Source organism: Gymnoscopelus microlampas (assembly GCF_963454915.1).
Source record: "Gymnoscopelus microlampas genome assembly, chromosome: 12".
In the NCBI taxonomy this organism is placed as follows: domain Eukaryota; kingdom Metazoa; phylum Chordata; class Actinopteri; order Myctophiformes; family Myctophidae; genus Gymnoscopelus; species Gymnoscopelus microlampas.
In genome coordinates this window covers 18,122,577-18,132,724 of record NC_139949.1, presented here as the reverse complement: position 1 = coordinate 18,132,724, position 10,148 = coordinate 18,122,577, and positions in this window count along the sequence as shown.

Genomic DNA, 10,148 nt, shown 5'->3' with positions numbered 1-10,148 from the left:
TGGCACAATACATTTTCAGATGTGGGTCCACGGCCAAATGCATATCAATTTGGGAGTCCTTGGCACGAAAAAGTTCAAGAACCACTGGCCTACATAACATTAAAGAGGTTCTGCTGCAGCCAGGGGGCAGAGGTTTGTAGCATGCTCTTCCTCCAGATATTCCTCCTCCTCTTCAGTGTCCTATAATACAGAATAGATACTCTCAGTTGAGTCCATGTTATTGTTATAATCTTCATTCTTGTCATCGCCATCATTTGGAACATTTTTATAAACATAATTTTCAGTGTTAGCATCACTGTTGTGTCATGAGCAGCATCATTAGTAACAGTATCATCATCGTTATCATTATTGCGCATGTGCTTGTGCATTCATGCATTTTGTATCTGAATTACATTATGCACTTCCACCATACTGCTCTGCACGGCAATACTTCCAGATACAGGTTCAGTAGACACCTAAACCTTGTGAGCACCTCAATGGTAAATTTGCATTTTTTTCCCTAAATGTAAGAAAATAAAGAATACAAGAATGCTTTGGATTTTTTTTTGAAAATAACATGATTTTAACCCGCACGGTACATCATTATCAGACCTAAATTTACTCTTCAAATTATTGTTTATCCCCAAAATGACTGGCTACCACTGGTTCTGTAGTGAAGCGATGCGAGATTGCGGACTAGCCAACACCAACTCGCGACTCCTGAATCGTTGCCCTCCACACCCTCCTGTCTAGCATCAGGGTCTTGAGCTCTGCAGTGTTGGTAGCTCCAATGTCGCAAGGTATCTTCGTAGGTGGTTACACTCTTTCCTTTTCTGGCTTCGCCCTGGGTTGACTCCCACAGTGTCAGTTTTCTTGCCACCAGTTCTGGGTTCCGTAGCAATTTGTAGCATTTGTAGAAATGGTGGGCCTTAAATTATATAATATATGTATTTGACCCCTCATTTGTCAAATGAATGTAAATATTAAATCAAATATAAAACTTTGAATATTTAAAAAAAATGTTCTCAGGGGCCCACTATTGCGGTTAGTTTGAATCCTATGCCCCAGTGACTCACCACCTATTGCAATACTACACATAAGAACATGTCTATGCAGAATGTATCTTTCCCATCCAGCTACTGGCCTGCTGGGTGTGATGGCATAAAGAACAGCCCTGCTGTGCTCAAGCATTGATCAAAGCCACTTGTTCTCAACATCAGGTCCGGGGACTACCAGGGATCCAAATGCACCCTTACGGGTCTCTAACTCTGAGTGTACAAACGGAACCAAATGGACCCTTACAGGTGCATTTGGTTCTATTTGGTCCCCAAGAAACTGCCATGGATACTTATACCGCCCCAGCAACCAATAAGCTGATTTGCACTTGGCAGGACAGTAAGCATGGTTCTTATTGTACTCACACTCCCACCTGATCCACCTTTTGGTTTAGACAGCTAAAATAACACCTTAACGGCTTGTGTCTTCTGTTCCTCCTCACCTGTGTGTCTATCAGGCTCATCACCATGGTGCTGCAGTGACAGTGTTGGAAGGGTATCAACATTGCAACGGTGATCTCTGGAATCACAGCAGTCAGTAGTTGACCATGGTGTAACACATGTTAATTCACAGTAAGGTGAGTCATGATACTACTAATTTGCCTAAGATGTAAGCATAAAAGTGCACAACTTGAAGTTATTGTGGCTATCCAATGTCTGCAAAAAAATCTCAGTTATCCATCCACAGTTATCAGGCACTGATATGGAGGATTTCTATGAAGTTTTCTACAGCCTCACAGGTCAAACATATGTGCCTATAATGTCTTCACACTCACTTTGTTGCAGAAGTTAAGAAGGAGAATATTTGAAGAATATTAGAGAACACAGAAAAACTTTGTACACATATTTTGATATTTATTTGTGGAAATATCCCTGTATAAATGATAAACATGAACACAAAAAGATAAAGAAATAATCATGGCTGAACTTTGTACACAAAGAAAGAATCCTCCATGAACCCAAACAGCTATTGCACATTGTCACTGTTAGGAGCATTCATTTCCTGAGTAACGTAGAAAGTCTAAAGGCATATAATGTGGAAGCAGCATGTTTCTCACATGATAACTTAAGTCATTCGTTCACGGCGTTCTTCAAATGATCAAACTGCCGACATTTTGCCTGTTGAAAAAGAAAAATAATTAGTATGCAGCAGGGGAGGGAGGGCCTTTTTTGAGCGTGCAGAATGATAGTTTTATTTGTTTTCAGTGTCTGTGCATGCACGTTTGTATGTCTGCTTGCATATGACAGAAAGAAAGAGAGGCATAGATAATGACAGAGCACTGACTGTGTATAAACAGTGACAGAGATACTGAAAGAGAGAGAGACAGTCTGTGTATGCCAACCTCATGCCAGCGCAGTGTGTCAAGTGGCATGTCAAGATGGCAGTGAGGGCAAGATCGTGTCTGGTCGGGCACATCCTGGTCCCGGTGCCTGCAGTTTGGCCCCTCACTGCCCCACAGAGGGAGTGTGGTGGAATGGGAGGAGCAGCCTACACCAAAGTGAGGTCGAGGATCTGTCTGGTAGCTTACTTTCTTGCCACCAGAGGGCAGTGGTGACAAAGGATCAGACTCTTCCTGCAACACAATAGCGTGCAATGGAATGGAATTAGCATGTTAAGGGCCCTGTTACTAAGAGGTACTTTTAATGACCTCTGATGAGTTGCGCCGTGGGCATTTTTATGTGAACCTGAGCTCCACCTTACATTTGGTGTAAAATGCTATACAAGCTATAAATGCAGGTTTGGGGAGGAAAAAAACCTGTTCGAAAGGTTTGGGGCGAAGCTCCAAGGGAAGAGACATAAGACAGTACCAGCAGGGCTCTGAAGGCTGCTCTGTGAAGAGACAAACACACAAATGCAGATGAAGCACACAGATAGACTCACATTGACATACAGTAGCTACAGCGGTGGTAATCCACCTTGTGTATTAATATTTAGTTGCGTGCTGGTGTCACACACCGAAAATAGCGATTCTGCTATTTTCAGTTTGTAGATCTGCTATGGTGCCATGCAATGAAGTATATCAAGCCCTTAACAGTCAATACAGTATATATAAATACTTTTTAAATATTTTAAATTTCTTACATTTGATGGATGGAAATATAGCCTAAATGTTTTACAATATTTTAAAACATTTCCCTATGTAATTATGCATATTGCCTAATTATGGTCCATGGACCACTAACACTCTATAGCTATGATTACTATCGGAATATAGAGCTATTTAACACTTTGCCCCATATATGGGCATATATCATATGCATGACATTTAAAGAGTATTTTCAGACCGGTGCCACCGGCATACTCGGGGAACAATGAAACTCAGTAATGATGCAAGTTGGGAATGCATGCCCCACCCAGATACCCGTTGTACCCGTGTCAGAGAACCCGTTGCACCAGTCTGTCTGTCTGTGTCCCTTTCATGCCCATATATGGAGTTCTGTGCCAGGCATGCCCAAATATGGGGTCTAGGCCAGTCTATGACATCATATATATGGGCATATCGGTAGGATCGGCGGTTCTGGACTATAACCTAATCACATGGCACTCCCTCGGGTTGTTTTTGGCGACACGTGAACTACAGACAAACAGACATTTACACATTTATTGTAGGATGTTGTATATTCAATGCATTTGTTAATGTGCCTCTTATCTGTATCCCTATCTCACAAGCACTCTGGTTGACAAACAATGCCTTAGCTTCAGAAGTAAAGGGTACGGTATTTGTAGTGATCCCCTGGGAAAGGTATTTCTGTGCATTTGACCTATCCTATTAGCAGAAGTGTGCAACCCCAGGGGCTGCACGCGTAGCAGTTAGGGGGTTCATTCTCCTGCTCAGGGACTCTTTGATGCAAAGCTAGAGGAAGCCAGAATCAAACCGGGGACCCTGGTTCCCAGACGGCTGCTGTACCTCCTGATCCACTGCTGTCCTTACATTTGCTTTGGTCATTTACATACACAAATAGATTTCAAACATTCCACTATAAAAGAGCATATAGCTCCACAGTCAAGCTAAGCTAGTGTTTTGTATTTGTTGATGACATGTGTTAGTATTAGTGTGTTATTTTGAATTGAATACATAGGACCACAATGGAAACAAGTCCCCAGGACTTTTTTGTGTTATCCGTTAGCCTTAATGTCTGACTGTACCTCGTGCTGTTTACATTTCCGACTAATAAAGTATTCAATCAATCAATCAATCAATCAATCAATCAATCAATCAATCAAAAAACAATATTCAAACAAGAGGCTAGCCAGCGAAATAACTGCACACATTTATTTTCTCGTTGTTTTATGTATTTTTTGAAATATTCAACTTTTATAATGGAATAGGCTGTGATCGTACTGAAACCTTGCCAAACTAGACGGCTGACGTCATAGATGACACATGATGTCACAGGCTGGTCCACATTGGAGCCACCCCATTTCTATGTGGTTCCCGAGATCCTGACACACAGCAGAGAAGGCCCCGGTTGAGATTCGAGTGAGTCCGGTCAAAGACAGAGGTGGGTCTTTAGAGACCATACCTGCATCAAGTCAGTCGTCACAGCCTCAGCCATTTCTTATTAATGGGTTTATTTTTTGATTTCGCGTTGAAATATTTCCTCTTTCAAAACATTGCCGAACCTACCTGAATAACTGAGTCAGTGTTAACCAAATATTGTGTGGTTAAGAAGGCATGGACATTTGTGTTTAATTCTTCATTCAATCTTTTCTCATCCTAGCTACTAGCATTGAGTAGCCATAGTCCAGAGACCTAGTAGTATCTTGGTCAAGGGCAATGGTAGGAGTGTGTACCTAGAATAGATGTCTGTTGGTGAGGGAGGAAACTCAAACTCAATACACAATGAGGCGTAGTCCATGGACTAACCATCAGTATGGTCCTTTAACAGCTACACCATCACAGCTCGCATATCCAAATGACTTACTGAGTCTGCTGGAGACCTGTGCTATTAGTGAGTTCTCTGTGAGGGTTTCCTGTCCCTCTGTTGGAGTCAGTGACAATGGGAGACAGCCATTTTCCTCCTGTGGGTCCCCGGGTAGCAGAGTCTGTTCTGGCATGGTTTCTGTGTCACTGAGAGGTGCATCCTGTTGACTCTCTGTGTCAACCTCACCTCGTGGCCCATTAGTAACATCACCATCTGAGGGCTGGAGAAACGACGAGTAAATACACGTGTGTTTTTGAAGGGTAGTAAGGGAGTTAAAAAACTGCACAACCATGTGGTCTGGGCAGGTTGAAAAAGCAGGGTGAAATTTCAAGTTAGTTTCAGTGTAACATTAGCCTAAAAGACAGCTAGACATCTATGAATTCTGTATGGCTTCTGTAATGATAACAGATACGAGGTTACGGATCATTTATATTTTATATTTAGGTACTGTATTCAGATGACTAGACAGAACCTTAGATCAGAGTGACAGCAGCGGTATAACAACAACAGCAGAAGCAACAGCAGCAGCAGCAGCAGCAGCAACAATACTACTACTACTACTACTATTAATAATAATAATAGAATGCATTGCAATAAAGCAATACAAAATGAACGTCAGACCCAATGTACCATTGTACCTAAAAATATCCCACACCCACATGCAATAACAAAGACAAAAAATAAAGAAACAACAGCAAAGAAAAACAGTTATCATTATATTTCAATTTAAAACAATGTTTTTAAAATAAATAATAATAATAATAATAATAATAATAATAGTAATAATAATGATAATGATAATGGATATTTTAAGCTGACCTGACTCGACTGAACTTCTTCATCATCTTCAATTTGTTCTGTGTCTGTGTGGTCCTTCTCTTCTGATTCATGTGCAAGCGTGTCACATAAACTGCACCAGCCCCCATTCGGCGTGTCAACCAGGGTAGAAGTCTGGCCACTGAAGTTACAGAAGCAGTACCTTCTTCACCAAAAGCCAAGGTTATCAACTAATCAAGTTGCAGTTGATTATAGGTTAACTCAACCTCTAAATATACAGTTACACTCAAGGCATTCGACTCCAAAGTCATTAACACACACACACACGCATGCTCCTTTTCTTACCATTGCGTGCATTCTTCTTCTTCCTCCCTCTCTTCCTCCATCCCTGGTCATGCGTCTCCCTCCCAGCGTGCCTGGATTGTTTTTGTTATCTATATTCTGTTTATCTCTTCTCCCTTTAACTTTCCCCCCTCTCTCTCTCTCTCTCTCTCTCTCTCTCTCTTTTCTCTCTCTCGCTCTCTCTCTCTCTCTCTCTCTCTCTCTCTCTCTCTCTCTCTCTCTCTCTCTCTCTCTCTCTCTCTCTCTCTCTCTCTCTCTCCCTCCCTCTGCCCTGCTGTCATTGTCACCTGTGCGAAACGGAAACTCTGGTCTTTTAATATTTGATGCGTCTGAATAGCTCACAAGCAGCGTGTCTGTGAAGAGGCTAGTGAAGGGCAAAGCTGATGAGGTTTCCAGTGTCTCTTGGCCAGTGCACTTACAATGCTGTAATCTTAAATGAAAACATAAAAGTGATCCACAACTCTGATGATAACAATAATAATAATAATAATAATAATAATAATAAGGGTAATAATAATAATAATAATAATAATAATGTTTCTAACCACTTGTTAACCACAACTTTAAAAAAGCCCAGTAGCCTTATTAGTGCTCTGGTATTGATGTGAACCCTGGTTACTGTTTAAACAATGACCATGAGAGCTTTATTTCTCTGAATATCAGAAGTATCTCTATTCTTGCCTGTTTCTTTGGTCACTGATTGAGGCATCATCATATTATGGTCTTGTATAGTATCACACTTTTGTCTAATATGATGAGACTTACAGACAGACGAACACACACACACACACACACACACACAGACAGACAGACAGACAGACAGACAGACAGACAGACAGACAGACAGACAGACAGACAGACAGACAGACAGACAGACAGACAGACAGACAGACAGACAGACAGACAGACAGACAGACAGACAGACAGACAGACAGACAGACAGACAGACAGACAGACAGACAGACAGACAGACAGACGAACACACACACACACACACACACACAGACAGACAGACAGACAGACAGACAGACAGACAGACAGACAGACAGACAGACAGACAGACAGACAGACAGACAGACAGACAGACAGACAGACAGACAGACAGACAGACAGACAGACAGACAGACAGACAGACAGACAGACAGACAGACAGACAGACAGACAGACAGACAGACAGACAGACAGACAGACAGACAGACAGACAGACCGACAGAGGCCCAAGTGGGTGCAGGTTTCGTTCCAGCCCAACACCACCAGGTGATTTCCCTAATTAGTTCCTCCCTCACTGATTCAAGTTGTCCTAATTAATCCACCGACTGTACATTTACATTATGTACAGTGCAGCAACAGTGTCCATCTGTTCACATCATTGCAACTAGATGGTAGGCCTACTGTAAGAACTCATTAACTCCACTAGATGGAGCAATAGCACATGTTTAAGTGTTCCAATGAAAGATACACCTGCAAAGCCTCTGCCTATCCCAGGAATCAATCTATCTGTCTCTGTCTCTGTCTGTCTGTCTCTGTCTGTCTGTGTCTGTGTCTGTCTCTGTCTCTGTCTCTGTCTCTCTCTCTCTCTCTCTCTCTCTCTCTCTCTCTCTCTCTCTCTCTCTCTCTCTCTCTCTCTCTCTCTCTCTCTCTCTCTCTCTCCCAAGCTCTCTTTCTGGCACACATACATGCATGCACTTTCACACAAATGATTTTCTATTGCTTTTCATAACCACATTAATAATTCCTCCTCCATGGTCTTTCATCTATGATCATTCATTCTCGTGGTTCTGTCTGTAGAGGTTTTTATTTATTTTGTTAACCACATTGTTGTAACCCTAACAATTAGAGATGGGCAACTCAGAACAAATGGAGACAAAGAACACTAACCCCCAAACTGATTCAGTCTAGCTTTACATGTTGTGATCATTATACTATAGCATTTGTAAAGAGCTGTGTGTGTGTGTGTGTGTGTGTGTGTGTGTGTGTGTGTGTGTGTGTGTGTGTGTGTGTGTGTGTGTGTGTGTGTGTGTGTGTGTGTGTGTGTGTGTTACATAAAGCATGTATGTGTGCCTGTGTTTATATGTGACTCTGTAATGGCACGGCAGGTAGGGAGTAATTTGAGTGTTTTTCGTGTATATGTGTGTTTTTTTGTGTGTGTGTTGGGGTGGGGGACGGGGGCACGGGGGGTGGGGGGGGACATAAGTGGCGATGACTCACCAGTCTTTTGTGACAGTGGTGCAGAGAGAGTGCCTTTCACCCAATCCTTTCCCTTGGGGCTCACACAAAACAAGAAATGGAGAGAAGGAAAGAAGAAAAGGTGGAGGAAGATTGGGCAGTGGGGTAGCGCTGTAGGAGGAGGAGTGGGGACACGGGTAATGGGAGAGAAAAATGGAGGCAATGGGGATGTTTTAAAGGCAAGGGAAGAGGGCAGGGAAGGGAGAGATGAAAGGAGAGAGAGAGCGGAGAGAAGACGAGGGAGTGAAGAAATGACAAATAGAGGACAAGGAATCAAGACAGAGGCCTTGGCTGTGCTGTCTCTTGTTTGCCAATGGCTGGTGAAAGCATGTAGGATGAGTCATGTATGATGGGACAAAATGACTTTAAACAAAGATAATCCAGTAGAACACAAAACATTTTGGGCAGAGCCTTGACGACGGCATCGCCTGTGAGTGGCATGTTGTGGTAACAGATGAAAGGCTGTTTTGGAAAAATCTGTTTGGTCAAGAATGGCGTAGGAATGTTCAAACATGAGATGAACAAGTTAGATGGTTGTCACATTTGTATTTTGTTATACAGAAAATGTGTATCCATTATTATGGCATAAACACAACTTGTTAACTTGGCAACATGCAGCCTTGCTATCTTGGCAACATGCAGCTTCACCAGTTGCAACTGAGTGGATATATTAACCACTTTAACCCTGGTGACTCTATTGGGCATGTCATTATGCGAACATAAGAAAGAAAATTAAGATTTATTTTCAGATTTAAATAATATTTTAAAAATCCGATCTACAAGGACAGTTCACAACATGTTGCATCATGACAGATAGAGTGTATGTAATATGCATATTAGTAATATGGCCTCACTTTAACTCCAATACTCCAAAACTCAATATGACCCAGACAGATACTTCAGTTAAATGTGTTCATTTTTCCATTTGTAACTCGTATAAATGAGAGTGTATAAATGTAACCCTTATGGGTCCATTGATTACATTTCTCTGAGTTAAATGAACACCGATCATTTTACTGTTGAAATGGTAATGGTGTGGATGTGTGTGTGTGTGTGTGTGTGTGTGTGTGTGTGTGTGTGTGTGTGTGTGTGTGTGTGTGTGTGTGTGTGTGTGTGTGTGTGTGTGTGTGTGTGTGTGTGTGTGTGTGTGTGTGGGGGGGGGGGGGGGGGGGGGCATCCTGTGGCGAGGGGGCTAAATGGAAAATACATTTGAGCATGTGCCCTCTCACTTCGATGTTGGCACTACACTTGGCACCAACATGGATAGTCCCCCAGTGGAAAATCAGTGTATGTTAAACGGGGCCAAGAGCCATCTGGCTGAGCAGAAAAACATACCCATATATGGCATTGGCATCAGTTCATAAGTGGCCATGTCTGGCAATAGACAGGCTGTGATAGTTTGTTTGTGAATCTAAAATATTAATTTTGAAGACAACAAAGTGGTTTGCCAGCTGGTTTAGGGTATAAAGATACTGTCAGCCCGCTTTCACAGTCGCACCTACAGTAAGAACAGTGCCAGTATGGAATTTATTTGACAAAATCATGCACTTTTGGGATGCTTTTGGGAACAATTAAGGCTGTTAATACTTAACTAAATAAATAAATACTTAACTGTCAGTCCATATTGTAACTGATGTTACTAACTATGCTTACACTGTCATTAGATGCTGTCACTAACATCATGTTAGTGACAACATCTAATGACAGTGTAAGCATAGTACATCATGTATTATTCATGCTGAGCTTTTCTTTCTTTTTTAGCAGAAGGCAATATTACATTTAGGAAGTGAGAATAAGAGGGAGGCATAGAAACAAGACATGGAAAGACCTGTCTATCAAGGT